The sequence below is a fragment of the Arvicola amphibius genome, chromosome 9 (genome assembly GCF_903992535.2).
Source record: "Arvicola amphibius chromosome 9, mArvAmp1.2, whole genome shotgun sequence".
NCBI classification, from domain to species: domain Eukaryota; kingdom Metazoa; phylum Chordata; class Mammalia; order Rodentia; family Cricetidae; genus Arvicola; species Arvicola amphibius.
This window is the reverse complement of record NC_052055.2, coordinates 12,270,923-12,291,460: the sequence shown is the minus strand read 5'-3', so window position 1 is coordinate 12,291,460 and position 20,538 is coordinate 12,270,923. Positions and strand designations below refer to the sequence as shown.

General features: G+C 35.1%; 1 pseudogene; it reads left to right on the top strand.

Annotated features, from left to right (window-relative positions):
• The first annotated feature begins 3,835 nt into the window (after positions 1–3,835).
• LOC119823680 lies at positions 3,836–4,471 on the top strand (annotated as a pseudogene).
• The last annotated feature ends 16,067 nt before the right edge of the window (positions 4,472–20,538 follow it).

Here is a 20,538-nt window from a genome sequence, read left to right as displayed (position 1 = left end):
AATCAGATGCTAGTATAGTTTTAATTTATAGTTTTGAAAGATGGATTATTAAACCAGAACTTGAAACTTGACTAGGAGAAAATGCTTAAAGTTAGAGGAAAAAGTGACATCTGATTTAGGCATTGCTTATGCAACTGAACATATTTAATCAATAGAAATGACTGTTAGAACACTAACACGTATAAAAAGGGCAATTGAAGGTGTAAGTCACAAACATACCCACACCAGTTTGGAATTATGATTAATAGAATGGTTATTTAGTTAAAGGGGGAAAACTTACAGATCACCGTCCCAGACAACAGCCCTCTGGGCAATCAGGAAGAGAGCCTAGTTGCTGGAAGAGGAGCCGGAAGCCAGAGAGCAAGCAGAGGGCAGTTGCTGCTTTTTTAAAGGAGAGACCACGCCTCAATGGGCTGGTATCTCAGCAGCTATTGGCTGAAGGAGCGGAAGGAGCTCCTGCAACAGGCAATATACTATGAAGCATGCTGTCTAGGGAAGAAGGCAACTGAGTTATTTTTTCAATAATGTGCATTAGTCACATTTTTCCTGATTCTACTTAGCCTTAATGTTACCCAGAGGGAAAAGGTCCTCTTATCCCTACCCCAAATCAAGTTTACTAAAAATTCATGTCTTAATATTCTTTGTGAGTGCTTTCATCATAAAATATAAGTTAAAAAAACTTGAAGTACACAGAATGGCAGGTTAATACTATCTAGACTATCTTAAAATGTGGTGAGAATATGAAAGTCAGAATTCGAATGTGCTTTTATTTTTTCTTTAAGCATGCATTTAACTTTTTTTTTAAAAAAGAGCATTCATTTTGTTCTAGGTTATCATAATAAAAAAAGAGCTGTCAATCTTTCAGGCTTAAAATTATGTTCTTTGCTTACTCCTGCAGCAGATGGGAGTAAATACAGAAACTCACAGTCAGACATTATGAAGAGAGAGAGAAACCCTAGAACACACAGCTCTAAATGGGATGTCTCCATCAAATTTGTCCCCTGAAAATTTAGAGTCAGAAAGAATGAAAGAGCTATATTGGATGGAGGGCACCAGGAGAACAAAGTCTCCTAAATCAATGGATTGAGCTCTTGGCTCACATCTGCTCACAAAGACTGAGTAACAAGCACAGGGCTACACAGGTCTGTATCATGTCAGCAATTTATATATCATAGCTTTAAGTTTAGTAGTTTTATGGGACTCCTTATTGTATAAATGAGTGGGTTTATGATTCCTGTACCTTTTTTGTGGCTGTTTTCCTTCTATTAATTTGCTTTGTTCAGCATTGATGTGGTTGTTTTGGTTTTATCTTATTCCATTTTATTTTGTTAAAAATTATGTCCTTTATTAATAAAATAGAGAAAATGATAACAAAATGTTTTCAGCTTGTTACTGTTTTTATCTGTTGTCAATCAATCAGTCAGTATCTTTTTCCCAGTTAATTTCTGCAATGGAAAGCCCACACTAGATGAAGGAAATTCTCCTGTGAGCCACCATCTCGAGGCTGTTTTGGTTTAGAACACACTGACCCATCTCAGAATCAATACTCATAACAGTCTACACCCAGATCCTAAAAGTGCAGGTCATGATGCCACATGAGTCTCAAAACTGAATATCACGGCAATGAAAAAATTCTATCAAAAGAAAAGGATTTCTAAACATGAAACATTAAAAACATTAATTCAAATTCAAATATGCAGATAAACCACGGTAGTTTATCCTAAAGGCTATCCAGGGGTGTCTTCCAGTACTTCTGCACTATTTTCATCCTAAATAAATACCATGCACAATTGCACTGTGCATGACATCAACCTAGCAATTCAAGCCACTATATTCCCAAACAACCCAGCTCAGACTTGAGACTGTTGGAAACTGCCAACTGCACTGTTTTCAGAATTTATAAGCTTGTTTGCCTTCACAGAAATATAATGGTTTAGCTCAAACGTACTTTTAATATTTTCCTATCCTTATTTTTCCACGTATACGATATTAGTACAACTTTGAACTATGTTAGGTCAGGATGTTGTGCTTTGAAAATTGTGTTCTGAATGCTAGCCCGAGTTTCATAAAACATTTTAATGAAGTTTGGCTTGAGTTTTAGGAGAGAATTAACAGCCGTCTCCGCAATGTTCCTAACATACTCTTTCCAATTCTTTTATTTTGCTACGTGTGATTTAAAGCCTTAAAATTTGCACAGACTATTATAAAGTCAAAGCATCAATCAACTCTAGAAAAGTTCAGGGTAAACTATGCCTTCTATGCTAAATATTTAGTTGTGATTTAATAATTTATGTAAATCATGCACCCATGTTATGTATGTACATTCTCTTTAATCTTTAAGAAGTCATAAATTTATATCATATCAAGGAATTATTTTAAAGTAACTCTATGAATTATTGAAATAATTTTTATCAAATCTGTATACTTGTTTTATATTCTATATTTATACCTATGTTCTCCTGGACATGTTAAAATTTCTCAAATAGTAACTGGGAGATGTAATAAATTACTTGCATCCTTTTATGAAAAGCTGAAACCTAAAAATCCAATTAGTAAATAATTAGTCATGATTGTATATTCACTAGTAATTAACTTTTTTGAGGGGCAAAGACAGACAGAGCCCTCGATGTCTTTGTAGAGATAGGAAGCTCAATGTTGCATATTCCAGACCAGTGAGGAATCCTTTTGGAAAGAAAAAAAATTAAAGGTGAAATGTACTTTGATATTGTACCATGGCTCACATGTATGAGCCAACACACACATACATAACTTCAAACACATGTTTACCTGCACAAACACACACAAGGAGGTGAGGGAATGCAGAAGAGAGAAAGACCGAGAGAGAGAGAATCAAAACATTTTCTCAGGTTCAAAGAAGTCAGAAGTAGGATAAAGGTAAAGTGTACTCTAGAAAAATAGGATCCAGATCTTTTGTTGTTTGAGTCTGTGAGCACATTAGGATATTTCTCTACTTCTGTTCATCTATGGAAAACCTTCTTACGTTTTCATGAATTTGCCGTTACACTAGAAGTATTAGGTTTTCATTACTTTATCTGCTAACTCCCCTTTCACCTCCAACTCTGCCTATTTTACTTCTAGTATGTTCCTCTGCATTGGAAATATTAAGAGATTAAAATAAGCATTTACTGAATATATGGCTCTTCAAAAGGCTTTTTTTTTTTTTTTTTTTTTGTGAGATAGGGTTTCTCTCTAGCTTTGGAGCTTGTCCTGGAACTAGCTCTTGGAGACCAGGCTGGCTTCGAACTCACAAAGATCTGCCTGCCTCTGCCATTTTAAACCACTACCACCAAGAAAAACAACAATATCAGACCATGAAAGAGAGTAGATGACCTAGTCCCAAGATGTCTAGAGTATTATAGACATCAGTCAGTCGATAGTTGAATAGTTACGGAAATAAGAAAAATTCAAAAAATTGTAGCTATTTATTCTTAATAATTTTACCCAGGCTTTAGCGGTAACACATTTTTATATTCTTTTTGACATGCTGACTTAATGGACAATTATTCATTATTTATCTGGAATAAAGCCATCACTTTCAGAGATCCAAAGGGGAAGGACATGAATACTCCTAAAGCATGTGTGTTTCAGGATCTACATAAGACACCAAAACATAAACAAGCACAATGTTCAGTGGAGCAAAAATAGTCAAAATGTATGCAAATTTATGTGGATTAACACAGAAAACTCTGAAACAAACTCCAAGAGCTTTATAAAAGTAATGGTAATTGGATGAAATCATAATAGACTGAATGAATAAAATGTTTTTTTTTTTTTTTTTTTTTTTTTTTTTAAATCCCGAATGGCAGGGAAGACTATGGCGGATGGCAAGGAGCCAGAAAAGAAAAGAAAAAGACTAGAGAAGCTGCTGACTGAGAAAATGGCTGTTGATGGTGGATGTGAGGATACTGGAGACTGAGAACTTTGCTGGAACCATGTAAAGAAGTTCCTCAAACGATCTGGACCCTTCACACACCCTGATTTCAAACCAACTACTTAATTGCTCCAGTTCTTGTCAGAAGCATGTAAAGTTCTAGTCATTGGAGCTGTTGGCTTAGTATGTGAGCTCCTGGTTTTAGACAGATTCATGTTATATAGATGTTTCCAATCTAAATATGCAGCTTTTATTTAGCCCTAAAGATGTTGGAAGACCCAAGGTTGATGTTGCTGCAGAATTCCTAAATAGCCAAGTTCCTAACTGCTATGTGGTCCCACATTTCAACAAGATTCAAGATTTTAATGACACATTCTACCAACAATATTATTGTGTGTGGCCTGGACTCTATTATATCCAGAAGATGGGTAATGGAATGCTGATATCTCTTCTAAATTACAAAGATATGGTGTGTTGGATCCAGGCTCCGTTGTCCCTTTGATAGACGGAGGGACCTAAGGCTTTGAAGGAAATGCCCCGGTGATTTTGCCTTTCTTTTCGATTTTCCAACTTGGCTGAGTACAGGTTTTTAAAATAAGACCTTGTGGTGCTCTGGATTCCCTCTATGTCTGATGCTATGTTCCCCCTTTTCATTTCTGATATTATGAATTTGGATATTCTTTCTCTGTCTTTTAGTTGGTTTAGGTAAGTGTTTATCATGTCAGTTTGTTTCAGAGTTTTTTTTTTTGTTTGTTTAGTTTTGCTTGGATGATCTGTCCAGTGGTGAAAGTGGGGTATTGAAGTCTCAATCTGCCAGTGTGTATGGGTTAATATGTAATTTAAGCTTTAGTACTGCTTCTTTTACAAAAGTGTGTGCCCTTATGTTTGGGGCATGGATGCTAAGAACTGAAAGGGTATCTCAGTGAATTTAACCTTTGATGAATATGTATCCTTTCCTTTCTCATTTGATTAATTTTGGTTTGAAGTTTATTTTGTTAGATATTTGAAGGGATATATCAGGTTGCTTCTTTGAAACATTTGTTTGATTTTTTTTTTTCTTTTACCAACTTTTACTCTGAAGTAATTTCTGTCCTTGATGTTCAGGTGTGTTTCTTTTAGGTAGAAGAAGAATAGGTCCTGTTTCTTGTTCTTTTTATCCATTCAGTTAATCTGTGTAGTTTTATTGGGGAATTAAGGCTTAAGATGTTGACCAATGAGCGTTAATTCCTGCTATGTGCATCCTGTGGGGATTCCTAAACAACGAGAGCTAATGCTAGGAGAGAAAGTAATTTTCTGTAAACTGAGAGTTGGGAGCCACTACTGAGAACAAGGTCCATACAGTTCATTGAACTGAGAGAGGTAGAGCTTGTTTAGGCATGGAGCCGTTACCATTCCTTCCAGTCTCTTTGGTGTGAGAAGGTACTCTGTAGGCCCCAGGAAAAGGAACCTGGACACCAACCCATTCAAAAAATCCCCACCTTTAATCTATCCTGTGGTAAGATATGCTGGGCAATGGTGCTGCACACTTGTGGGAGTTGTCAACCAATATTTAGTTTAACTCCAGAGATATCCCTGCCTCAAGAGGTAAGCCTTGCACTTCACTACCTGTATGATCAAGAGCCAGAGACTTGATAGTGCAAAGACCTAGTGTAGAACAAACACAACTGAAAAAAAAATATCTCATAATGATATTCTGCTACACTTATAGATGGGTGCCTTGCCCAATTGTCATCAGAAAAACTTTCTCTTGGAACATATGGGTGCGGGTCCAGAGACCCACAGTGGGACACGAAGAGTGAGAAGGTTTAAATTAGAGGTCCTTCCTCCTCAGAGCTCAGGGGACCCTATGAAAGAGCTAGAAGAATGATCGTAGGAGTGAGAGGGGATGGAGGACAAGGATAACAAGGTCCACTGAATCAACTAAGCAGTGCTCACATGGCCTCACAGGGACTGAAGAACAAAGAATGGCCTCTGTATGAGAGCGATCCGCAAGCACGTTATAGGTGTTAGTAATGCATCCCTTCAGTGGAAGCAGGTGTTCCTCTCAGTCTTTGGCCTTTTCTTGACACTCATTTCCTCTATTGGGTGGCTTTGTCCTATACCAATGTGAGGACTTCTGCCTTTTCTTACTCTTTCGTCCCGATAGACTGTTTTCTCTTGTATGCCTGCTCTTTTCTGAATTGCAAATGGGTGGAGAGGGAATCTGGGAGAGTGGGGAGATGGGGAGGGAGGCAGCTGGGATGAGTGAAAGGAGTAAAAACTGCTTGGAATGTTTTGAATGAGATGTTTTCAGTCAATGTGTGTATGTGTGTATATGTGTGTATCTCTAAGATGCAGAGAATGGAACTGAAAGGTGTAAGATGAAATCTCAGAGTTGTTTTGATTTGCATTTCTCTGATGGCTAAGGATGTTGAGCATTTCCTTAAGTGTCGTTCAGCCACTTTATATTCTTCTGTTGAGAGTTCTCTGTTTAGCTCTGTTCTTCTGATGACCAATTTCTTGAGTTCTTTGTATATTTTGGAGATCAGTCCTCTGTCTGATTTGGGATTTGTAAAGATTTTTTTTCTTATTCGGTATTCTGTTGTTTTGTCTTGTTTACTAAGTTCTTTCCTCTACAGAGATTCCTCAATTTCAGGAGGTCCCATTTATTAATTGTTGCTCTCATTGTCTATGCTACTGATGCTATGTTTAAAACGTGGTCTCCTGTGCCAATGTGTTCAAGTGTACATCCCACTTTCTCTTCTATGAGGTTCAATGTGGTTGGCTTTATGTTGAGGTCTTTAATCCATTTGCACCTGAGTTTTGTGCATGACAATAGATATGGATCTATTTTCTCTTTTCTACATGTTGATATCTAGTTATGCCAGCACCATTTGTTGAATATGCTTTCTTTCTTCCACTTCCTGTTTTTTGGGAATCTTTATTTTTTTTTTAAAGAGAAGGTAAAAAGAAACACATGTAGAGAAGGAAGATATTAAGTTTGAACATAGTGTTCTGGGAATTTAAAGGCTGGGATGGGTGAAATTCAGAGCAAAAATTTTCATGCACAATCAGAGTAATTTTTCTTTACTGCAGGATCAATTCTCAAACTTTCTAAAAAACATTAGATTCTTTTTGGGTGTCTGTAGGACTTCTCATATTTATTTACTCAATTTCCAGAATATCACACACTTTAAAATGTCTGTTGCCCAGTGTCAACCTGTGCCTATAAACTCTTTCCAATTTTGAATCAGACTTAATTTCCAAACAGAGAATAGCTAACATGGTGGTGATTTGTTCTCAATTTAAAAGAGCAAGTAGGTCCAGGAAAACTCTGATAAAATGCTGATGGAATAGGTATTCACAGGACAACATGAGTCCAAATATAGGATTGAAGTGAAGTTCAAGAAAGTTTGGATTTTTAACAATCCATTCTTGAAATGGAAGCTATTAGAGACATATGAACTTATAGATTTGGAAAATAGTTTCTGCCTAAATAAAGAATTTATTATTCATTTAGAAGATTTCAACAACCTCTAATTGTTCATGATTAAATTCCTAATATGTCATATTTTATGATGTTTCCCTCTTTTAAAATATTTAATTAATAATTAACATGTAATATTTTCTATATTACAGCTTTAAGATATCTAGAGTTCCTAAACCAACTTCATTAAGGTCTACGCTAGTGAGATTCACACATGTATGTGTAATGACAATGTAGGAATCATATACTTCCCTGGTACCTGTATGGGTTAGGCTATTTTAAACATTAATTTAAAACTTGCTTGTAATTGACAGAAGCTTATTCTTGTTATAAGCTTTAGAGTCTTTTTAAGGTAGTTATAGTATTTGCTACCTATTATCTAACCGCTGCATTTATCTACACAACTAATAGTCTTAATAGCTACTTTAACTTTGTCTTCTATTAATAAATTTTATTAAGTTTAATTGTAATTTCTCATTCTTCTGATTTTAACATAATGTCACAGCCAGATATAGTTGCTCATATTCCTTTCCTTAACGTTATTTACCAGATTCCAAAAGGTTAATTTTAAACTCTTATAATTAATTTTACAATTGCATTACATTATATATTGTAATGCTTTTGGTATTTTCTCAATCCAAACTCTTTATTTTTATTTGGGTAATTGCTAGAGTATTGTTATTGGGTACTTGATTATATTATCATAATTAAATGAATAAAACATGCAAAAATAAGGATATATGACCAATACATAGGATATGAAACATAATAGTGACTAGCAAAAATGAATCACATTACAATGAGGTAACAATACTTACTCAGTTGTTTCAAACATCCAATGTCTTAATTGTATCAAATGTTTATGAAAATAATACCTATGATATATCTTTAGATTGTTAGCATTTGGGAAGTGTGGTAAAAATTTTTTGATATGTAATAATAATAATGTGTCAGAATAATTGCCTGGCATATAATCAGATATTTGATTTTGGGTATAAACCTTCATAAACATAGAGATAAAGGATATATGTACAGTCTTATAACTTCTTTTGCAAGAGTAAACAAAAAGTGAAAATAATGTAACTGTTTATTGATTAAAGATTAATTTAATAATAACATCCCCCTACCTCTAGCATGCATGTGCCCATCAATGCCTGAGGCAGGTCAGAAGCTATCCATGAGGTCAGAGGGTGGGAGAGATGCCACTGCCTGTCACCAGCTATAGCACTCAGAAGAGGACCCTCGCCTCCCCTGGGCAGCACAATAGACCCAACACCATTGGCAGAATTGTGACTGAGCTAGCCCTGTTATTATGAGAATGGAAGACCTTTCCTCCTTACTCACCTGTCATGTGGTGGCATGGAAAAGAGAGAAAGAAACCCCTACCTGCTGTGGGGGTAATGATCTTGTACACTGCAAATTTCTGTCACTTATATTGGCTTAATCAAATGCTGATTGGCCAGTAGCCAGGCCGGAAGTATAGGTGAGGCTAACAGACTAAGAGAATTCTGGGAAGAGGAAGGGAAGCGGTTAGTCACCAGCCAGACCCAGAGAAAGCAAAATGTTGTAGGAATTCCTATGGCCAAGTTATTTGTAATACAAGACTTAAACGTCTTAAGATAGGATAATTATTGAAACATTTATCACATGTTTCTTGCTTGATATTGTTTATACTGATTGTAATTCTTATTTTTATACCTGATATTTGTTCTTATTGTATATAATTTTGTGTTCTCTTATTTAAACAAAAGGGGAAGGTGCTGTAGGCATCCCTACATGCCACGCACCACACCCCCGTGTCAGCGCTCTGTGTGCTATTACCCAGTTACCAAGCTTCGGGCAAGGGGCAGGAGCTTAAAATACACAAACACATACAGACAGAGACATGGGTCATCCTTGAATTCCCCAAGAATTTCCCCTTTATTGTGTTCAGGGGCAGATTATATAGAGATAGCCACGCCCCAGCCAAACCCACCAGAAACCACTCTCCTGCCATCAGGAACTCCTGAAGGTCTCGTGCTCAGAGCAGCTGTAGGCACTCAGATCAGGGGATTACAAGAAATTTGGGATCTGGGGTCTCACTGCTCCCAACACCTACAGCCTGTAGCCTTTAAGTTATCCCGCTCACTTGGGCATGGCCTCTTATACTATATATGCCGATGTAAAGCACTCGTTTACTCTCTCTTCTAGTGGTGTGACTTGGTTACTGTTCCCCATTCGTGCAGATGATTGTGATCTGTGAGTCTACCCCTACATAAATAATCATTTTTTATACTCAATTCTGTGCTAGTGTGGGATTTCTTTTTAGCGTCCTTCTTCAGAGGACAAGGGACAGCTGGCAAATGAACCAACCCTGTAACTTCCCAGGCCCAGAACCAAGGTTATTGGTCTGCCCATCCCAATACCCACCACATTTTGACCTGCTGGAGCACATGAAACCTGTCCTGCAAACCCAAAGCTAGGGGATCTCCATGACACAGGGCAACTGCAGGATAACCAGGAGTTTTAGTAAGGGCTCAGTATTGACAGGGTAGAAGTGACCAGAGTTCTCGAGCCAGACCAATGATTCTGCAATAAGCACTAGTAAGTAAAGATATATGGACCAAACGGTTTACTGCGTGACTCACTGTCACACTACAGCATCCATAAAGAGATTTCCCCCTTTATTTTCTTTATTTTCTTTTTGCTCTTATTTTATTTATGGGAGTATTGCAAGGGCAGAGAGTGGATATGCATGTATGGGAAATTAATGGGACCAATAACTGTAATGCGAATGATACAATGAATAAATAAAAAGCAAATTAATAAAAAGAATAATAATTTACAAAAATCAAATGTAAAACATGAACTTATACACCAAGGCGTATAAGTGAACTTACTTTCATATACTAGATAGACCAGATCATTTTTAAAGACAATATTTAGTAAAATTGCAAATGCCCCAAGGGTTTTATAGCACCAGATCCTATATGTAGTTCACATGTAAATCATACACATTTGTGACAGATATCTGGGGATAGGAAAGCTTGTTGTTTAAAAAGACAAAATATAGACTAATAACTGTCCTAAATGATAGGTTAGCACAATTTTACTTGACCGTGTTGATGCATATATGATGGTATCTACTCCAGTTTGTGGTACACAAGTATTCATGTTATTATTTAAAGGGTAATGTGGTAGCCTTGCATCTCTCTCAGCTGGTAGAGTATTAAGCAGGCAAGCATACATTTCTCCATTCAATCGTGAATAGCATTTATACTAAAAACAACTTTGCAAACAAGTCAGGAAGTAGAGGACAACAAAAAAGAAGTTCAAGGTTACCTTCAATTTACAAAGAGTTTGAGGCCAACTTTAATTACTTGAAACCCCATCTAAAGAACTTTCAAAGGAAAAAATAGTAAAGTACAAAATAGAAAAAAAACCTTCATGGAAAATGAAGGTATCATTCATAAAGACAGCATTTTAATTAAACCAATTCTCTGCACCTGAAGTCTTCAAAAGAGAAATTTAAAAAGTATCGTGAAAGTTTTGCAAATTAAATTGTTAGTGATTTCCTTTCAAGAAATTGTATTTTAACAATATAACCTGATTGTACAATACACTGATGGATACTCTTGATAAAACTGTGGCGGGAGGGGCAGCCTGATTGCTTCATTTTAAGTGTTCTCTTTAAAATTAGAAAAGAAAACCTAATTCTGTTTGAAGACATCTGCAGCTAAAGTGCCCTAGAGATGAAATATGCACGGCAACTTCTTTAAACAGTAAACTGAGGAAATTGCTTCAAAATCTTATTGCCTTTGCTAAACTTCAGCCCTGAAACTTGAGGTTATACTGAGACAACCATTAAACCATGTAAAAATACAGACCATAACACAACTGAACAAACCAGCAACCTGAGTAGAAATGTATTAAATTCATCTCCATAAATATTTGCACAGTATTCCTTATGGCTCGGCCTTAAAAGCATCCTGGTCCACCGGATGTCTGCTGCCCGGATGGAAGGTGCTCCTCTGTCAGGTATCACATCCCCTCCTTGTATCTCTGCCACATAATGACTTCAGTAAAGAACCCTGGGGGAATTCACGTGTAAACGAAATGAGAAGATGATCTTGTCCCTCTTCATTTAGCTTGAGTGGGGTTACAGTAATTTAAATCACTCTGGTTTAAAGTTTTACTATAAATAATAGTATGTTTGGAGATTATATTAAGTAAGACTAAGAAATGGTCCAAGAGTGCTCTTTTTTATGTTAAAACTTTTTTTTTAGATTTTATTCTTCTCTCGTACATTACATCTCAATTGCAATTTCCTCTCTCCACACTCCTCCCAGTTCCTATCCCCAACCCATCTCTCCCAGATCTCTCCTCCTCCATTTCCCTTCAGAAAAGAGAAGGCATCCCAGGGCTATCAGTAGCACACAGTATAACAAGATACAATAAGACAAGGCACAAACCCTCATATCAAACCTGACAAGGTAACCCAGTAGGAGGAAAAGGGTTCCAAGAGCAGACAAAAGAGTCAGAGACACCCCGTACTCCCGTTGTTAGGAGTCCCACAAGAACCGGCTACACAACCATAATGTACATTCAGAGGACCTAGCACAGACCATTGCAGGCTCCCTGATGGTGGCTTCAGTCTCTGTGAGTCCCTGTGAATCCTACAGAGTTGATTTGGTGGCCTTGTTTTCATTGTTTCTTCAACTACTCTGGCTGAACAGTTCTCAGTCCTCTGTAGTCTCGTGGCCCTTGATCAAAGCGCAGACATTCTCTTTGTTGGCTGCTTGCCTCTGATGGTAGGTGTTTCATCATTGAACAACTCCTAATGGTATTGCAATCACGACTGAAGATCAATGCTTGTACAATGGATGACTTGAATTATTCCAGGAGAGAAAACAGTTACTAAATGCTAATGATTTTTAACTTTATCAAATCAGTACTAAATAGCTCTCATCATCAGATTATATGAGAATGAATGATTGCACTGTATTACAATGCACAGTGATACTTCAATGAATGAAGTAGACTTGCTAGGATTTACATGAAATATAATATTAACCTTTTTTACTATCACATTTCCTGGTTATATCTAAGGTAAATTTTTATGAACTTGGATATTTTAATAACAGTGTCAGATTCTACAAGTGTCCTACAAAAGGATATGCTCTGTTTATGTATTTAATTTTTTTTCCTTTAAATTCCAGTTGCAAATATTTCAGAGGAGGGCAGAAAAAGCACTTACCTTTTCCATTAATTCTTTTTGGGGTTTACCATGTTTTCTCCAATTCCTGTGTTGTTTCTGACTTCTCAAAATAGTAAAATATTGAGACTATATAAAGGAGTATATATACAGTTAACTCTTGTCAAATACGATTAAATAAATTAGCTTTACAAACATGGATTTTATCCCCATGAACACTAGTGATTGTGGACAATTAAGTGACCTAAACTTGAAGTAAATTTAATTTTCCTTTTGATATCAGGCAACAGAATACTCTCATTGCTTGCTTCTATCACACCCAATCCTAACAATGACCAGCCACCCAAACAGACTTCATTTTTAGTATCTAATGCCACAGTCATGCTCTTTGTCTTCTGCAGTCTTGACACAAGGCATTATTCATCCCTGCACACGCTAACTGGCCAATAAGGAACAGCATGTTCACCTTGCTGATTGGTCACTTGTTTTCCAGCATAATCACCTTTCTTCCCGAAATCAATTTGAATTCCTGTCTACTCTAACCACTAGATTTTCATAGTTATGAATAAAGATAAGTTTATGTGGGAACTTGTCTACTCTAACCACTAGATTTTCATAGTTATGAATAAAGATAAGTTTATGTGGGAACTTGGTACTTCAAGAAAATGTTTATAAATTCAAGGAATTTAAGGAAACCTTAATTAAACTCCCTGAAACATTTCTTTATAGCTCTCCTTATTTATTTTGAGATAAGGAAAAAGATATTTCATTTTCTAAGAAATTACAGAAACACTACTGTTTCTTTTGAAGGATTTTTTACTACTTGTGTTTTTATTAATCTCACGAGGCAAATGATGAAATAAAAGCCCCACAATTTTAGAATTGTTATTTCCTTTCTTGCAATTGTCCCTCATCTTATCATTTGTGAACAAGCACAGAAAAAATTTTCATATTTGATATGTTGTCAGAATCTTGATCTAGAAGGTTTATTAACTTGGAAAAGTAGCCGTCCCAGTAGATAAATCACATACTCACAAAGTAACCATAGGTTTTTAGTGGGATTATTTTATAACACACACATACACACATCTTTTCTATTTAATGACATGAACAATGGTGATACTCAATGCAACTCAAATGATTCTCTTTGCTATGTTATATCATTAGCATTATGATTGAGTGAGATGGATGTCAAATTTCTATTCGATGTGCATTTATGGCATAGTGTTTCAGATAGAATAAGTTATAAATATTAATTCTCTACTGTTTTATTTGGCAATGAATACAAAAAGGAAGTTTTAATGAAATCACTTTCTATTCAGAAGAAATACAAATGAAATAAAGAATATGCTAGCTTCTCTTAAAATCTTTTAGCATAAAGTATCAACACTCAGAAAGTAATAGACATCTTTGCATTTCCTTGCATATATAGATGAGATCTGTATTCATCTAAATTTTTGTCAACAAAATTACAGCTAGAAAGCAGTTATCTCAACAATCTTTTACATGACTTGGTGTCTATCATTATATTCAGTTCTTATTCATCACTTAACATTTATTTACCTTTTCTTCATTAAAGGCATTTCTCCACTAGTGAGATGACCATGCAGCCATTCTTAATAAATTTTAGTCTGTAAAATTCCAACAGCATTTTTGTACTTTCTAAGGGTCGTTTGAATTGTAACATTGATTTCAATATGTTATTTCTAATCTGACCACCTACTCAGTTAATGTCAAAACAATACTGCCTTAAAAAAAAGTATAATTTCTTGTTGCATACTTTTAGATAAAATAAGAATAATTTAAAAATCAGTTGTAGACATCCTAGCAAAAACTTAAAGTTAAGCTTTCATAACTATGCACACACAAAATGCTGTCTTTTGCTAGCCAAATAAACATGAACCTGAAGAAGACTAACTCAGTTGCTATCAGAATTGCTTCGCTCCCTTATATTTATGCAAGCTAACTCTCTGTACAGGTGACACTATGAATGTCATCTGCATTTAAGAATAACACAAAAGGGGTGGTGATTGTGCAGACCATTTTTTTTTTTTGCCATAAAAACAAGTCCCAGTGCCTTTATAAATGGCTTCTCAGTCAGCTCCCATTGTCAGCCACAATCAGAGAGTCCGGTTTGATCACATGCTCATTCAGACCTGGTCCAGCTGGATTTGGTGAACTCCCATTAGAACAGGCAGACCATTAATTTTAAGACTGTGGAGGCAGAGGCAGGCGGATCTCTGTGAGTTTGTGGCCAGCCTGGTCTACAAGAGTTATTTGCAGGACTGGCTCCAAAGTTACAGAGAATCCAGTTTCAAAAATAAAATAAATAAAGATAAAGCAAAACAAAATGAAAAAATTCACAAAGAAAATATTACATTTATTATTTAATTATATTTTATTATTACATTGTATATTATCATTGCTGATTACATTAGCTAAAATTATTGGTCTTTACTGCTCTAAATTTTTGATTCCTGTGTGATATGTTGTCTATTTTGTTCTGGAAACTCATATTTAAGCTGAGTGTTTGTTCCATGAAAAACTACTTTAAAATATTGAAATATATTTCTTCTAGTTTTGATAAATTTACTTACATTTCTAATGTAGCAAATACTTGGGAGTTATTCTTCATTGCAGATTTATAATTATCTTTCAATTTATATCCTCATACACTAAAAATTTTAGTATTAATTTCATTACTTTAACAACTTATTGCTATTACTTACGCACTAGCAATCCATTTTACAGCTTAAGACTACTTTAGAGTAATTTTTAGATTGCATCATGGCTGCACAAGAAAGATGCACACTGTCTGAATTATATTAACACATTCAATTCTATATGTTATCTCATTCTTCAAAATGTTTGAAATTATGTTTACTTGTATTTCATTTATTGATATCATTTCTTTCACAAAGAATGGAAAGTAACAACAAATTTGGGCATTTTCATTCAGAGCTGAATTAGGAACGGTACTAAAGACTGAGGATTCTCTTTAACTCACTATTGCTTTGGAGAGTTTAGAAAAATTGAGTGTAGGCTTTCTTCTACAATCTTTAAACACTTTAGAACATGAATCTTAAAGTGAAAACTACAACATTTACATGTAAATTAAAATAGATGGATGGATAGAAAGGATATTCAGACAGATAGACAGGTTATAGAAAGATAGATATAAATACTGATAAACATAAAGATGATAGATAGATAGATAGATAGATAGATAGATAGATAGATGGATGGATGGATGGATGGATGGATGGATGGATGGATGGACGGACGGACGGACGGACGGACGGACGGACGGACGGACGGATGGATGGATGGGTGGGTGGATGGATAGATGATGATAGATAGATGGATAGATAGATAGATAGATAGATAGATAGATAGATAGATAGATAGATAGATAGGTGATAGATGGCAAGAAAAGCAGATGGCTAGATAGATAGATAGCTTTCATAAACAGCTCTGATTTTAAATATTTATGTCTGATGAAGAGCAGTTATTTGAGAAGACAGTCTACAATGAAGTACAATGTGAACAGTATTTGTGAGATAAGCTCCACTAGGTCTATTTTAATTCAAACTCGAGACGTCAGATGCAGTTTCTCAGACAGAGTGTTTTCCCTGGGTCATCTTGTCTTTTTTGATTTGATCTCGCAGTCTGGAATTTGTTAATCCCCTTCTGCTTCAAGAACTTCTCTATGAACATGCTGTGTGTGACCTTGAGCAATGACTTAGGTATTCAGGTTTCCTGCTATTTTTTTCTGGGCATGAAATAAATGATCATTGCATAGTATTATTTCATTTGTGAAACTGCATTTTTCTAAGGTGGTGAATATATTTAAATCATCGCCTCACATGTAGGGTTAATTAAAAATGCTGTATTAACTGTGCATGGGGAATTTCAAGATTCTCTCGGGCACTTGAGGAACTGATTGAAAACTAATCTACTGAAAATAAATTTGTTATAGAACAATATTATTTAACAAAATTTATAATTTATGAATGATTTTGGCTAGTGTCAACATTTTGGGTATATCAATATTATCTTGCTACTGTTACACTTTTATACTACAGGACTTAGATTTTATTCAGTGTTTTTAAATGTAAAGAAAAAAGAAACAAAAGATCTCCTGATTCTTTAAAACACAATAATAATAGTGGCAAAAATCAGTATATTTCTTATCCTTTAGGTAAAATTTATTAGCGTTACAGAATACAAATCGAGTGTTAACATGCCAGTTCGTTGTTCTGCACTGCATTACCCTTCCACACCTCTTCTCCTAATTACCTGGAGGGTTAATTAAGCTAGAGCTATACAATTTTAAAAACTTTTATTGATTCTTTGTGGATTTTACACTATGCATCCTGATCCCACTTATCTCCTTCCTACGTGATTGCCCTAGGGCCCAGCTCAACACTTGGCCCTTGACCATAGCCTACACCTGGAAAATCCTAGACTCCAGTATCCATGACTGTCAGTTTCTCAATACTGTCACTTCTCCGGGTCTGCTTCTATCCCATAACCATTTCACCTTTCTCTCTATTCCACCTCCCCAACCTGTATTCTTTCACCAAATGGTGCTCAATTGCCTGGCACCAGGGATCTTGATTGAGTCATAGGTCGTGCTTGGTTGAGTTCTGCCTTCCCGAGCTTCAAAGCACATAGCTAGAGCCTTACCTCTCTGTGGTGTCCAGGCCTAGAAATATCTGATGGTATTTGATTTGATGTGGTTACTCTGGTGACAGGCAGGCTCTGGTTGATCTTTCTCCCTCCCCATGCCAAGACCAAGAAGTCTTGGGGGGAGCCAATTGTCTCCTCCTCTAATTAAAACCCAAAAGTGTCCAAGTTTCTGCTGGTTGATTGTGCCCCTTCCCCCAAAGCAAGAATCCTGGGGAACCATAACTAATGAGACTATTTTTGTTCTAAATAACATGAACTATTTAAGTAACTCAAAAATACTGTGGTGACTATAAATGTCTATTCACAAAGTAAAATACAGTGCACAGTCACACAAAAGAAATTCAGGAAAAGTCTCTCTTCCAAAACATTTGAAGCAGTCTCTTATTGCTCATGGTTATGCAATCTTCTAGCACTTGGCAAACTTTAGCATTGCAAAAGCTGTTGGCTCCATGAAGACTGATGTCTGAGTTTTATACATTCCTTTTAAGCTACCAATGCTGCATTTCACAGCAAATAGAAAAATATGAGTGTAGATCCTATCTAAGGTGAGTTTCTATTAATGTTACTGTAAAATATCTATGCAAAATTTTAAAAAATGATAAGACCCCATTAAAGTATGGTGAAAGGCCACTACTGTTGTTGTAGTCATAAAGTAAAAAACTATCTACTAGGGAATGAATTTTATTTACCCGTGGGAGTAGCACTAGGTCTCTCTTCATACTTGTTCCAAATACTTAAAATCATTGCATGGTACTCTCGGGTTAATTATTAATGTATATGCGAATCTACAAGCCATGGAACAAGCAATCATATGAATATGAAAGTCATTAATATGGTAACATCTGCTAGTTCCTTCCTCCCAATAAAACAAGTAATTATATCTCTCTAGACAATGTAAATGTCTGTTTTACCATAAGTCTTCATTGCCTTTGTTGTCACAATTTTGATAGGAAGCAATTATTTTATTATGGCTACTCTTATTCCTCGCGATATAGTTTGAGTTCGGGTTTTATTCCTTCCATCCTTAGTGGAAATAATAAACAGATGGTCATTTCCATTTGCCTCAGTTGTAACTAAATTAACTCAGACGGCAAAAACGTGAAAACTCGATGAAATGAGAATGGTCGGTCTTGGAATGCCTAATTGCCACTTTGCCTTTTAATTCACAACTTAAACAAACACAGGCTATGTGGCTGAATTCAACTACGTAATTGCTTTCATTTGCTTATTTAGACATTTAAAATCACCTTTGTCCTTCTATATTCTAGGCTGAATAAGAAAGAGGCCATTAACTTTTATTTTAGTTAAAAATGTGTTTCAGGCTTCCATATCAGCTGTATGAATAACATTCAAATTAACAAAAAAAACTTATAAGTATATTCATTCATTCAAACAATATGATACTGACTACCATGAGATTGCTATTTTGAGTTTTACAATAAGATCATAAATGAAAATATGTCTTTTAATCTCAGAAATTGCTCACTATTGAAAGAATAATAGCAAAATAAGAGTTGACTATATAGAAAATATTCTTCATGATACTGTGTTTAATGTGTGAAGTTTGTTAAGTGATTTATTCTCTTCAAAATCTTATTGGTTAATAATTTTATGAAGATTGCGGATCATATTTCCAGATAGATGATCAAGAAAGATGATAAATAATAAACAAATATGAAAAATACAGATAACAAAGGTCCGAAAATGTCACTTAGATGCTGTTTTATTACACTTTCAGATTGTCTGATTCATAATATTGCATAATTATTATTGCAATTAGCATTAATGAATGAAGAACTCATAAGCTCAGATGGTGAGACAGAGCCAAACCCTAAAACCTGAGGCAAGAAAGAGCTTCAGGTACATACAGAAATAAAGTAGCCTCTTGAGACTGCACATGAAGAAGGTGAGGATCACTTAAATATACAAAAGACACTTACAGTGATGTGATGTGGAAAGCCAGTGTTCAAGCATGTGTTTGTGCATGTGCACATGAGTTTGTCTTCACATGTGTGTGTGCCTGTGCGCATGTGTGTATGTGCATCTCATTATTCCATGTTTGTAAATATGCAGTAAACAGTGGTGTTCATAAATTTTGTTTATCTTCTTAAAAGATTTTGAAGACTTCCAAAACATTTTTTCTGCTGGGACATAGAACATTATATATCTTGCTATTTTTTATCATAAACTTAGAATAAGACATTGTCCGATTCATAAATTTTTATGTGAAATTTATGATGTTTATTTAGTATATATAGTATATGTGTATTTATGTATTTATGTTTCTATGTGTATATATGTATTTATGTATGTTTGCATATATACTATGAAGACTTGCTATAATTATAAATATGAATCATGGTGTACTAACAAAAGAGATGTTAAAATCTCAGTTTTGCAAGATCCCTAACTGCAGTATCTATTCTCTAAAATTCTCATTTTGTGCCTTTGATGATAAATACAGTAAAATGATTTATACTTTCTATCTTGTGCATTGTTTCCTTTAACCAGTATCACTCGATTCTTCTCAATTGTTAATGTCTCTCACCTATTTACCAGTGTTTCACCTGATTGTATGGATCTGAATTATTTATTTCATATTCCACACAAGTGAAATTACTTAGTTTTCTTCATAATTATGACAAATTTCACATGGTTTAATATCTTTTAGTCATTCATGATACTATGACATTGTATTACCTTTTAACATTTAAACTTCATTCAATACATATTATTCATTGGCCACTGGCAGTTATTAGTTCATTGACTTAAGCAGACTTTTCATATTTAGGTACAGTTTGCTTCAATTTTAAAAATTAAAACTATGGATTTCACCTAGGATCTCATGCAGTGCTGTAGTCATGTCTTGAAACAGTCAATATCACAATGAAAATAGTTTCTCTAAAATCTAATATTTCTTGAAAACTAGAACTGTACTTTTGACAATGAATATTATTAATATTGATTTTACTCAATAATTTAACTATTTAAATTTAATATATAGAAATAAAAGCTTGTCTGTCACTTACTTTCACAATTAAAAATGGTTCTTTGCTAAAATAAGGAGCCCAGAAATCAATCATTAATAATTTTGATGCCTTATAAACGGATATTTCTTTTAAGATACATCAAAAGAGGTGTTATAAATATTTTGGGGGGACCATAGATGTTCTTGGTAGAGAAAAAATACCAGGATGACAAGTAAAATTAGGAGATTTTGCATTGATCTCTATTAAGCCACCCAAAGCTTTGTCTATCATTGCCTTTTATAACAATGCTGACATTCAACAATGA